Raw genomic sequence first — 13732 nt, 5'->3', positions numbered from 1 at the left:
AGGAATCAGAACCTGTATGTCCTAATCCTTGCAGGAAGTATTTAAACAAGGCTCTATGGCTATCTAAGGTTGCTTCCCAAAAGGTGACAAAACTTGCTGCTGTTTAAGGAATGTATGTTGGGCAAGTACATAGATATTTGGGATTTAGAGTTTGTATCTGATATTGAGAATAAGATAAAGCAAGGTTCAATGACCCGGCAGTGGCAGAAAACCTGGGCGTCAAGCTCCCCCACCGCGATTCTTAATTGTTCATGTCCACAATTTCAGCCTCAGGGGATGGAAGTAAGAAGAAAGGACACAGAAAGCCCCTCGGCGTCTCTGCTCCCATCTTTCCTTTGCCCCCGCCCGCTATATGCTCAGAGGCTGGGACCTAAGGGGCCAAACTACCTTCCAAGGAAAGAGGCGGAGCCCCGAGCCTGCCAGCAGGGCCAGTCCACTGGCCCAGGGAAGGAGAAAAGAAATGAGGACGATAGAGGTGGCCACCAGGCTCCATGACACGGGTGTGGGCAGCTGCCACGTGAAGTGGCATCAGGCTCCATGTCACAGGTGTGGGTGACCGCCACGTGAAGTGGCATCAGGCTCCATGTCACAAGCCTGGGCGACCGCCACGTGAAGTGGCCACCAGGCTCCATGTCACAAGCGTGGGTGACCGCCACATGAAGTGGCATCAGGCTCCATGACACGGGTGTGGGCGACCGCCACGTGAAGTGGCCACCAGGCTCCATGTCACAAGCGTGGGTGACTGCCACATGAAGTGCCATCAGGCTCCATGACACGGGTGTGGGCGACTGCCACATGAAGTGGCCACCAGGTTCCATGACATGGGTGTGGGTGACAACCACATTAAGTGGCCACCGGGCTCCATGACCTGGGCGTGGGCGACCACCACGTGAAGTGGCCACCGGGCTCCATGACATGGGCGTGGGCGACCGCCACGTGAAGTGGCCACCGGGCTCCATGACCCGGGCGTGGGCGACCGCCACGTGAAGTGGCCACTGGGCTCCATGACCCGGGCGTGGGCGACTGCCACATGAAGTGGCCACCGGGCTCCATGACCCGGGCGTGGGCGACCACCATGGGAAGCACCATGAACTCACCCCCCCTCATGCCAAAATGAAGGTGATTCCAGAGTAGCACTTTTCAAAAAGAAAATAAAGGGCAAAGAAAGCTTGACATACTTGAAGATGTTTGCATGTGATTTAGAGGCTAATTGTTTTACACACTACTCAGGACGGGTTCAGGGAGCTTCACATGTTGGCTTACATTTTTAAAGAAAGTCTTTGTGAGAACACGGCCTTTGCGGATGCTGTAGAGCGTGCCCTCCTGTCTACCGACCCCTTACCATCCGTTCCACACATGGGAGAATACGTCTGTGTGGAGTCAAGGGCACCTTGCCCTCAAGGTCTCACGGTCTGTGCCCAGCTTCTGGTGACCAAGGATCTGCCCCTCTCTCTGTCCCCAGACCACCACTCCTGGAGGCCTTTGTCCAGGCCGCCCTGTTCCTGTTATCAGGGACGCCGGGGCCGCGGCCTCGTTGGATTGTGTCGCTCCTCTGGGGAAGTCAGCTGCAGCAGACAGCGCGCAGGTCCCTATCTATAGTTTCATAAGACAGACATGCAGAGTCCACACACTTGTTAGGGCTGTGCTTCTTGGCGTCCCCTTCGTCCCTGGGCCTGGCCTGTCACCCACAGGTAGCCGTGAGTCTTTCTCTTTTCTGGCGAGACATTTTTCTCACTGTTGTTTTTCTCAGCTGTCCTGGCCACGAATGGGCGGCCTTTCCATGTCTTCTTCTGGAGGTGCTTATTCAAATCCTTTGGCTGTTTTTCTCCTAAAAATCCACCATCGCACCGGTTGAATACATTTCCAGAGCGCCGTACTCTGGCGTGTCTGTGTCACCGGGAGCCGATCTCGAGGCCTGGCAGGGCTGCCTGCCTGTGAGCAGCGTTTCCCACTTCCACTTCTGCCTAATTTGAATTCTGGTGACATTGTGTAAAAAAAATAAACTTCAAAATTCAAATGTGTTCTGACAAATATAGCTAGAACTTTCTATTACATAAGTATCTGAAGTCGTCTCAGTGGCTTCGGTTTATAATTTTCTTAAGTAAAATTTTCTTTCTGTCTTTCTCTGTTCCCTCCAAAGTTGTTTCCCTTAGTCCTTAGAGGAAGGAAAATGCTAAAAACACAGAACAGAAAAGCAAGGGGGCCAGCGTCTTCCGGTGAGAGGACACCTGTGTCTGTGCTGCACTGCTGCCCGGGGAGACGAGAGACAGCAGGCTACCGAGCACTGGAGAGGTGAGAGCCCGCCCTCGGAACGGGCAGCGTGGGGGTGAACCGGCGGGCGGGCGCCGGAACCCGAGCAGGGCTCCCTCCCCGACTCCCCGCTGACTTGGCCATTTGTGTCTCTGCCTCACAGCCACGGGACGATGAAGTAAGAGCCATGCTTCTCCCCCCTGGTGCCTCTTACAGACATGGCGTCAGGAGGGACGGCCAGTGAGGGAGGAAACGCAGGGCTTGAGCGTGGGCAGAGAGCCACAGCAGAGCCCTGTGGGGCCCCCGGATGTGGGGTGCACCCCAGCCCCCCCCCCAGCCCACAGGAGGATCCTTCCTAGCTCTGCCCAGCTGTGGCTTTTGTCCTTCTGGCGACAGGTCACCCCTCTCGCTGAGGATACCCCTCTCTGCAAGGAAGGCAGGAGCTCCTCAAAAGCACACTGAAGAGCTCTCTGCATGACAGGCTGCGGCCTAAAAGGCCCCGCGTGACATAAGGTAAGAAGGGAGAACATTCTGGAAGGTGGTTGTGGCAGGACTGATGGTGTTAGTTAGTGCTGGTGACAGATGTGGAAAGCTCCCCGCACGGGGCCTGAGCCCCGCCCCTGGTCTCCTAGGGGATCCGGCCCCAAGGCAACCCTGCAGGGCAATTGGGCCCTGCCCCTCCTTACTGGAAGCCATTGCACCCGGGGGGCCTGTGGTGGCCCCTCCCTGAGAGTCAGGACACCATGTGCACAGGCCCAGCAGTGCACTGGCCTTGCAGAGAGCGTGGCCCCCAGGACAGAGCAAAGGAAGAGCCCCAGACGCCCCCGTCCCTCTCGTATTTACAGGCCTGCCCTTGCCCTCCAAGAAGAAGTGGAAGACAGACCGGAATGAGCAGGAAGCAAGCACAGCCAGTGGCTGAAAGAAGGGCAGACAGAACGGCGACTCTGGACCCCTGTGAAGGGGGGCCATGCGCTGTGGGGTGTCTGCGGCCAGGCACCGCGGCCGGGGGAGGCGGCCTACCGTGCAGAAAGCCTTCTCTCCCAAGGACGGAGGCAGGGTGACTCCGTGGGCAGGACGCGGGCCCAGGGCCGGGTGCTCTCGAGGCTCTGTCCCTGGGCCTTCCCAGCCTGGACTGCAGCAAAGTCACTTAATTTCTCGGTGCCTCCATTCCTCCATCTGCAACACAAAGAACAGCATGAGCCACCTGGGGCTCCCGGGAACAGCGCGGGGACGGCGGGCCTCAGGACCCTGGCCTCCTACGAGACCAAGCGTCTCTGGACGCCTCTGCACCGGCACCGACTCCCCGCCGCTGGGGGCCGCTCTTCCGCCCTGGCTCTTCCACCGACCCGGACCCCCGTCCTGCCCGGGGGTGGCGTTCCTGCCGCTGAGTGGGCACAGGGGCCTGAGAGTCTCTACTTTCCCCTGAGGCTGCCGGGCCTCCCGGCAGCCCCCAGAGGGAGCCTCACGGGCCTGTGGTCTCTACGGTGTTGGTCTGCAGAGCGCCACATCTCCTAGGAACTCGGTGAGAGGCCACCTGTGACACCGACGGAAACCCACAGAAAGGAAACCCCCCCCCCCCCGGTGTGTTGACTTCTCGTAGCATTGTGACAGAGCCCCTTCACCGCGGGGCACTCGGGCACCCCTCTACCATGTGACATTCCAGCACTCCTCCACTGTGTGGGACCCCAGCACCCTCCACTGCATGGCACCCCGGCTCCCCTCCACTAAGTACCATTCCAGGCCCCCCCCACTACGTGGCACTCCGGCGCCCCCACCCCCAGTCCGTCTGTCCAGTACACGGCACCCCAGATGCGGCCACTCTCGTCTGGGCTGTGCAGGGCTCTGGAGCAAGAGCAGCTTCTACGTGTCTGCCTGGCACATCTGTGCACAGTGTCTGATGTGGAGTGAATAGTAGGAGAAAAGGAAGGGAGGAAGGAAAGGAGGAAGGAGGACAGAAGGAAGGCAGATGTGTGAGGAAGAGAGTGGAGAGAAAGCAAGGCAAAAGGAAGTCGGGGGGGGGGGGGTAAAGGACGCTTCCCACCGACCTGTGCAGGAGAACTGGAGCTCTAACTGGTGAGGAATGCTCAACGTGACTCACCCAACCACGGACACGTCTCATGACTAGATGACCCGAGTCAGACAAAATGCCATTCGCGGCACCGCCATTTACTATCTCACGATTTGGGTTTCTCGTTTTTCAACTTTGCTCTCCTGGTACCGGGGTTTGAACTCAGGGCTTCATGTTCACCAGGCACTCTACGGTAAGAGCTCTACCACCTGAGCCATGTCTTCTGTCTGCTTAGGTTGGATAAGGTCTTGCTTTTTGCCCAGCTGGCCTTAAACAGCAATCCTCCCCATTATTGCCTTCTGAGCACATAGGGTTACAGGTTTGAGCCCACACACTTAGCTGAGCATGTCGCCTTATAAGCCTTACTTTCCTATGATTTTTACTTTCTAACCGAGATAACATGCAAGAAGTATCAAGTCTATCATTAAGTGTTCAGCAAATAGCAACAAGCAATGATGTTACGACTGTATACCAACTTGTTAGTATACATAATACACAATATCTCTTAATTTCAGTTTCTCATTTAAATGCAATGGTGTCAATGAAAGCCAAAGCCCTGTATGAAGCTCTGGCTCCCTAGGTACCGGAGAAGCTATTAATTAATTCAGTAAGTTCAGTAGTGACGGTCTCCTTGGCATTCTGCTCAAGTCTGTAACTCAGGGTGAAGCAAGATAGAGTAGATACTGCTACACAAATTAAAGCAAAGTTAAGAGAAGAACAAAGGTTAGGGGAAACTCAGGTGCAGTCTTAAATGTGTAGAATAATTCTGGATATGAGAAAAGTAGGAAATTGCAAAAGGACAGAAAGGAAAAGTTTATGAGATGATTCTTAAGTAAAAGAGAAAATCTACAACACACACACAGGAACAATGACAACAGCGAAGCACTATCCCTGAGTTTTTGTTGTTGTCATTGTTCATTTGTTGTGTTGTTGTTGCTCAAGGCTAGCACTCTACCACTTGAGCCACAGCTCCACTTTCAGCTTTTTGGTAGTGACTTGGAGATAAGAGTCTCACAGACATGGAGGCAGGGGAACAATACTAGGATGAGACCGTTTCCTGCCCCGAGCCTGTGCCTTCCGAGTTTCCTTGGCAGGAGGCCATGAGAGACCCCGGAATGAGACCGTGGCAGGAGTGGGAGGGGCAAGACCAGCCCAACCTTGGCCCTACAGCCCCGACTAACCGCGTGCAGTCCTGTCGTCCATGGTGGAAAACAGCTTCTCCAAATTCTGCTTTCCCGCTCTTCAGTCCATTTTTGTTTCTGTTTGTTAAATGAGTTTGCTTATATACTAGAGATTGAACCCAGAGCCTCACACGTGCTGGGCAAGCATTCCTCTACTTCAGCCATCACGCCCTGGCCTGTCCCCTCCTTCTCTAAAATTCTATTTATGAGACAGTCCCTCGGGGAAATTTATGTCAGGACAGCAGGACCTCACCCTGAATCTTTCTGCTAGGTGCGCTCACAAGTTTCGGCTGCGGGCCAGGCTGGGCGCCGGAGGCTCTGCATCACCCGAGGGACCTCCGCTCCGGGCGTTCTCAGAGGCCTGGCCCTGCTGGCCCGGGCGGACAGCCCGGGCAGCCGCTCTGGGAGCCGAGGGCTCAGACGCCGCTCTGGCTGCTCAGAGCCGCCCCTGGGCCGCACTCGGCCTCCGCGCCCGGCGGGACGGCCACCCGCACGCCGAGGGGCTTCCGAGAAAGGCTTCGGGGGTCTGCTCTCCCCCGGCGCTCCCCCCAAAGGGGCAGGGTTGGGGTGATGGTGCCACCTTTGACGAGTAACTGGAAGCTCCCTGTGCAGAGGGGCAACCACAGCCTCGCTGCCCCCGTCAGCGGAAACGACCTCATTGCAGAGACAGTCAAGGGCGCCTGCTATTGTGTCCCGCTGGCCTTGCGGTGGGATGGCAGGAGTCCCGCCTTCCCTGCCCCCAGCTGCCAGCTGAGCTGCCTCTCTCGGCGTCTGTAATAACCGGCCTCCATCCTTCCAGGCTGCCCCCAGTGCTCCTGGCTGCCAGCGCCCCGGGCACACAGGACAACCCACCTCGAAGCCCACCTAGACCCAGTCAAGGAGGGGAGGAGGCCCTCATCCCTTCATCCTGGTCTCCGCTGGCCCTGGGGAGCGCAGCTGCCTATGGGGGGGCCCGCTGGTGTGACTGTCCCCGGAGAGCACCCCGGCCCCGCCCACATGGTAGCCACGAACCTGGGCCAGAGCCTGAGCTGAGAAGAGGCTGGGGAGAGGTCACACAGAGCCGGACGGAGGGGTCCGTACTGGGCAGAGAATCAGGACCCGGGGTAGCTGCCGCAGGTGGGCTGCAGGTGGAGGGTGTTTCTGGAGTCAAGGCTGGGGAAGGTGGGTGGGCGGTCTGGATGGTCAGGGTGCAGCAGGGGGTCTTCAAATCACACCCGGGTTTTAGGAGGGTGGGGGTCCTAATGCAAAGCACAAGGCCCTCGCACATTTGGGAGTCGAGGCAGCCAAGGAAGGAGAGACTCTCATCTCTCTGCACAAACTTGATCCCAGCAGCCTGTGCCCAGCAGTCCTTGGCCTGGAAGTGCTGGTGCCCACCCAGCGGTGCTGCACCCCGCAGCCTCGTGCCTCAGAGTTAGGATGCCATGCCGAGGGCAACCTGCGGCCAGGCTGCCCAGGACCTGCCCCTGCTGAGCCCCACGCGAGCCCACAGGCCCTGCCCAGAGATGTCACCAACGGGGTGACGAGGGCACAAAGCACCACGCCAGTACCGGCATCCCAGAGATGTCACCAACGGGGTGACGAGGGCGCAAAGCACCATGCCAGTGACGGCATCCCAGAGATGTCACCAACTCTGCGTGGACAGAGTCACCAACAGGGTGACGAGGGGGCAAAGCACCACGCCAGTACCGGCATCCCAGAGATGTCACCAACAGGGTGACGAGGGCACAAAGCACCAGGCCAGTGACGGCATCCCAGAGATGTCACCAACAGGGTGACGAGGGCACAAAGCACCACGCCAGTGACGGCATCCCAGAGATGTCACCAACAGGGTGACGAGGGGGCAAAGCACCATGCCAGTGACGGCATCCCAGAGATGTCACCAACTCTGTGTGGGCACAGTCACCAACGGGGTGACGAGGGGGCAAAGCACCAGGCCAGTGACGGCATCCTGGATTCAGAAGAGGCTCGGCTGCTCCACTACAGAACTGTTCCAGAGACAGGAGAGCTCAGGGCCACAATGAGGAGGGCGTGCGACCTGGCGAGGCCCGGCTTCGTGGATCCCACCATTGACAATGTGACTCAAAGGCCACAAGGGAGGCCCCAGCTGGCTAGATACCAGAAGGAGCGCCGTAGGTTTCCCGCCATTGGCCAGTTCCTTTCCTGAAACGTATACTTGCAAAGGCAAGTTTGCCTTTGTTCTGCTTGCCATGTTGGGCAGTATTTGGGTACCGGGACCCACCTGCAATGGAGCCAAGCAAGTCACTGCCCTCAGACAACCTGCAATCTTGCGGCAAGCACGCAAGTGCACTGTGTTGGTGGGAGAGGTCTGAGGGAAGAGAGAAAGGATAGAGAGAGGCAGCCCTGGCTAGGAGGGAGACCTGGGCATCTGAGCACGCCACAGGCGTCCCCCTCCCTTCCCACGCTGACCCCAGGAGCAAGGCCAAGGCCGAGGCGCACTCGGGGCTCTTGGCCTGTGGCTCTGGCTGCTTCCCAAATGGTGCCAGCCAGAGCCACACCGTAGAGAGCTGGGTTTCTCAGGAGTGGATTGAGCCCATGTCTGGCTGGAGGGCTCTCTGGCTGCTGGCCTGTGAAGCAGTTTCTGTGGGGGTCAGGATAATAGAACCGAAGAGACAAGCATGATCTTTCGAACTGACGGTCAGGGAGAAATGGCCTGTTGGACAGGTGTAGAGACAGAACGGTGGACAGGCCCCGTGCGCATCCAGCCCGGGGCCCGGGGGCCCGGATCTGCGCCCTCAGGACAGCCGTCAGCCCCCGAATCTGACCCGTGCGGCTGGGGCGTGGCTGATTACAGCAGAGCCTGTGCCCTCTGCCTGAGACGCACCTCACGCGCGCAATCCCAAAGCACCACCTGCTGGAAGGACCATTTAAGGGAGGTGATAGGGAAGCCGGGCCGACAAGCTCACGGAAGGCGGCCCGCGGGTCCTCGCCTCGCCTTAGGGGCTGCGGGGACCGTGGGGTCCCCGGGGCTTCGCAGCCCAGCTGGAGACGGCCTGGCTGTTCCTTCATAGACTGCAGGTACTCGGCACCGAAGGCCACCGCAGAGACCCACCGCCTCCCCCTGGTGGCCTAGGAGAGGCAGAGCCTGCGTAGCGCACCAGCGCGGATACGGATGGCGCTCTCGCTCGCTCGGCAGCCCTGGCTCTGCTCTGGAGATGGGAGACCACACACTTCGCCCACACCAGACCGGGCAGACGACAGGGGAATGGCGGCGGAGGGCACTGGCTTTGCCGGCTAAGGTGGCTTTGAGATATGGCGGCGTGGTAGCTGGTCGTCGGTTCCCTGCCTGCCCCTGGCTGCCCCGGGTCCTAGATTCCCCCCTCTACTCTGGGCGGCGATACTGTGTTGTGTTGTTGGATGTGTTACACGAAGTAAGGCACAAAACGCCTAGCATACAGCAGGTGCTCAATAATGAAAGCTTCTCCTCCCCAAGTGGAGTGAATCCTCGTAAAGGCTTTATATAAGGTGTAAGAGGTAATAATGTGCTTTCAAAGAGGATGCTAGCTTGCACAGACTATCTTTATGTCATGGTTGTAACCAAATCTGACAAGGAGTTTGAGGAGACAGTAAGAACAAATTATGGTAATATCTGTGGCATGCAGTAGGATACTGATGTGTGCATTTTAAAAATCTTTCCAGACCTTCTCAAAACCTAGTAGTGGTGACCATGATGCTATTATTGCCTTTGAAATGGTTTCCTGGCATTGAACACGTATTCTGGATAAGCCGGGTCCCTGACTTAGTAATGCTAATTTTTAAAATGCTGGGGGGGGGCGGGGAGGGGTGTCTTTGCATTGTTCTAGTCGATTAAGACTTTAGTTTGGCAGGAGACAGAGTATTTTACTCTCTATACAGGCTACGCTTAAAGTGTATCTCATGTGTGTACAGAGTGAGGACAATACAGGAGACAGGGCAGTTCCGTTCTGGAAACAGGCTGGGAACATTGGCCACCTCTTCCTCCTCCTCTTCCTGTTCGCCTGCTCCTCCCTCCTTTCCTACCACCCCTCCCCCTTCTGGACCTCCTCCCTCACCTTCCTCACTTTCATCTTCTCCACCTGCCATGCCTTCTTTGCCTATGGCCATGCGTCCTCCACCAGACTTTCAGGTGTCAGCCAGTCCACCTGGAATCAGAGCAGGTTGCTGTGGGGTGTGTCCATGTGCTGTAGGCACAACCCTGCACCGCGCTGCGTGTCCTGGGCACAACCCTGCACCGCACTGCGTGTCCTGGGCAAACCGCTGCACCGCGCTGCGTGTCCTGGCACACCCCTGCACCGCGCTCCGTGTCCTGGCACACCCCTGCACCACGCTCCGTGTCCTGGCACACCCCTGCACCATGCTGCGTGTCCTGGGCACACCCCTGAACCCCGCTCCGTGTCCTGGGCACACCCCTGCACCGCGCTGCGTGTCCTGGGCACACCCCTGCACCGCGCTGCGTGTCCTGGCACACCCTGCACCGCGCTGCGTGTCCTGGGCACACCGCTGCAACGCGCTGCGTGTCCTGGGCACACCCCTGCACCGCGCTGCGTGTCCTGGGCACACCCCTGCACCGCGCTGCGTGTCCTGGGCACACCCCTGCACCGCGCTGCGTGTCCTGGGCACACCCCTGCACCGCGCTGCGTGTCCTGGGCACACCCCTGCACCCGCTGCGTGTCCTGGGCACACCCCTGCACCGCGCTGCGTGTCCTGGGCACACCCCTGCACCGCGCTGCGTGTCCTGGGCACACCCCTGAACCGCGCTGCGTGTCCTGGGCACACCCCTGAACCGCGCTGCGTGTCCTGGGCACACCCCTGCACCGCGCTGCGTGTCCTGGGCACACCCCTGCACCGCGCTGCGTGTCCTGGGCACACCCCTGCACCGCGCTGCGTGTCCTGGGCACACCCCTGCACCGCGCTCCGTGTCCTGGGCACACCCCTGCACCGCGCTGCGTGTTCTGGGCACACCCCTGCACCGTGCTTCAGTGAGATTGAAGTCCTGAATCTGGCCTTCTCCTGGACACGCCCCACAGCAACCTGCTCTGATTCCAGGTGGACTGGCTGACACCTGAAAGTCTGGTGGAGGACGCATGGCCATAGGCAAAGAAGGCATGGCAGGTGGTGAATGTATGCAGAACGTACAGAACATGTTCATGGCATCTATGCATACAGATTTTATTCTCAAGTATTGAACAGTCTGCACATTTACCCTTCTCCTGGAAATTAACAACACAAAATGGAGTCCTTCCTAAAGGCCTTGAAAGGTCACTGCAAAGAGAAGACCTCCCTGACTCGTCCCCAGAGCACAGGTGCTCGCCCACGGGAGGGCCACTGCTCAGTCTCCTTCAGGTCACGAGCCTCATCTTGCCCTGGCACACACAGGCACACAGGGCCAACCATAGGCAGCTGTCTTCCTCAGTGGGAGGGGAGGAGGGCAGCCACCAAGTGGGACTCTTCTCTGTACAAGATGAACCCACAGGCCCTCGGGAGCCTGTGCATGCCCCTCCCTCCAAACGCCCCATCTCACAGTTGCACTTGGGTTGGTTAGCGCAGTGCTCTCTATTTTACAGAACAGCTTTTCCTTGGCTGGATTGGAGTCACATAGCATCTGGGGCGGAAGTCAGGGGAGGGGAGAGGATGGGGGAGAAGCTGAAGGGTAGAATGAATATGACTGAAGTACTTCACATGGATGCAGAAAACAGAATAATTAACCCACCAAGAAGGGCATATAAGAAAGAACAAGGGGGAGGCATGAATGACATTACATGTGGTATGTGTATATCACAATGAAATTCTTTGGTGTAATTAACAGACACTAATAAAAAATAATGGTCACATCCAGGTAAAGTGAATTTTAAAACTCCTTGATTAAAACAAAAAATTCAGGGCAGAATTATTTACTGAGCTCACCTTCTTTTTATCTGGAAAACTTGGATTCTTTTATGAGAAGACATTTTACATGGATTTAAAAATACTTCCTTCCAATGCCAATCTCCAAATTTTCTGAATTTTAAAAATCATGACTACCACCTAAAAATAGGCATATTCTGTCTACCTTCTGCAACAACTCCTGCTGGAGCCAGTTCTCACACCTGCGAGCTTCTCACCCCGAGCTCTCCAGGAGGGCTGGCGTGTGCGGTCACCGCAGAGCGCAGGCGGTTTCTGCCTCCCCTGTCTGAGGAAAGTCACTTCAACACGTTTACGTTGTTTTCCTACCCTCCTTCCCTCTCATTACAGGTTCCCAAGATTCTGCACTTGAATTCCCCTGTCCAACCTTGGCAGTTCTACGGATGCTATGAATTTAATTGCCCTCTAACCCGTAAAGCTTTCCCTCAATCCTGCTCTACGCTGAGCTTCCAGTGACTGCCTTGCCCGTGGAGCTCACTCCCAGCCTCTACTGCTCTCACCTCCCGGGTCTCCTCCATCTTCCCCGCCCCCTTCTACCGAAACCGGGCACTCTTCCTGCCTGGGCACTGCACTCTGCACCAGTCCCTTCCGGTCTCAGAAGATGCTGCTGTCCATCTCCTCAGCCCACTCGCCGAGCCCCAGCTCATCTGCCTGAGTGGCGGACGCAGCATCTCAGCCCTCTCCATGTCGTTCGCGGCCAGCCGCTCTTCCTCCCCTCCATACCACCCCACCCTCCGTGCAACCATTCATTCGTGGTGGACATTCTATAATCGATGCAAACACCTAACGTGCACAAGGCTGGAAACCCAGACTCTTTTCGTGAGGATAGGGGCCCGGATGCTGCTTGTTCCCCGAATTGGCTATGCCACTTCCTCAAAACCCTGAGCTTGGCAGAGTAGCTTGGGCATGGCGCTGCCCGTACCAGCCACAGTTGGCTCTGCTCACAGTCCTGGAGCCACTCTGCCAAGATGACACTTCACTCTGCTCTCTATCCTGGAGCGGCCCATGTGCCGAGAAGCACACAGGGCCGTCTTGGCCTGCAGCCCGGCTCCCTCAGCGTGGCCCTCCGCATCCCCAGAGTGCGGCTCTCAGACGGGAGGGCTGAATTCAGGTTGCCATGTTGGTGTTCTGTGTGGAACACAAGATGATACTGAATGGGAATCCACGTTACGGCGATCAGGCTTGCCGAGTGGAGTGGAGAGTGACTAGAGTCTTAGAACTCTGAAGGCTGAGGTAGACTATGTTTCAAGGCAGAAAGTCTGCAAGACCCCCGTGGAAACCAATGCAACCCTGGAAGTGGTACTGTGGGTATCATACCAGCTACTCAGGAAGCATAAATAGGATGGCGGTGCCGGCTAGCCAAGGCATAAACGCATCCTGTTTGAAACCTATCTGAAGCCCGAGTGGGTGAGGGGTGCGATTTAAGTGGCAAAGGGCTTGGATCATGAAAAAACCACACATCAAACAGCCAGCCAGTGTTAAGAAGCTGCAGACAGCTCAGTGCAGGGGAAAGACACAAGTTGACAGGCGGCAGCGTGCTCCTCCTCCCCAGCAGGCATGGCTGGAGAGCTCTGTGCTCCGCTGAGGGGCAGGGGCGGCAGGGAAAGGAGCTGCCCCAGGACTTGCGTGCTGCCCCCTCCTCCCCCACCCAGCAGCTCCCCCGAGACTGACTGGTGCCGGGACATTAGCATGCTCTTTGCATAAATTTACATATAACATTCCTTTACCCACCTCTTGAGTCTTCAGTGGGTAATTTTTTTTTTAAAAAAAGGTAGTGTGACCTATTGCAATTATATTCAAGCTCAATATTCAGAATAAGAACGTGAAGCAAAACAATCGAAACCAAGCAATTAGATGCCTGATTAGCAGGAAGACAGGCAGAGCCTCAGCCAGAGCTGGAAATCCAGCAGCCAGCGCCGGGCCCAGCGTCAGGGGGGCCGTGTAGCCGTACGCCCCACCAACCCCAGCGCCATCCTCGGGCCTGGCTCACCCGCGTGACACAGGCGGACGCGCCGCGCCCCCCGCTCCAGGTGAGGCTTCGGCGTCTGTGGTCCCATTTCATCACGCAGCAGTGGCCTGGGTGATGTCGCCCCCAGTGCACAAACCCTGCATGAAGGGTCAGCTGGGACCCTGGCCTCTCCTGCAGGCTGAGGAGGGTGAGGAGGGTGTGCAGGGTGTGCAGGGCATTCCAGCGGGGCCTGCTCCTCATGGCTCCCCCCTTCCGCTGCAGCACAAGTGTGAGGGCAGGGGTCACTGCTGGGCAGAGGCCGGGAGGGGTGTGGAGGGGAATGCAGACAAGCAAGAGCCCAGCCGAGACCTAGGCAGACCCTGGCTG

The sequence above is a fragment of the Perognathus longimembris genome, chromosome 8, assembly GCF_023159225.1.
Source record: "Perognathus longimembris pacificus isolate PPM17 chromosome 8, ASM2315922v1, whole genome shotgun sequence".
Classification (NCBI taxonomy): Eukaryota; Metazoa; Chordata; class Mammalia; order Rodentia; family Heteromyidae; genus Perognathus; species Perognathus longimembris.
Note: the sequence above shows the minus strand (reverse complement) of the source record.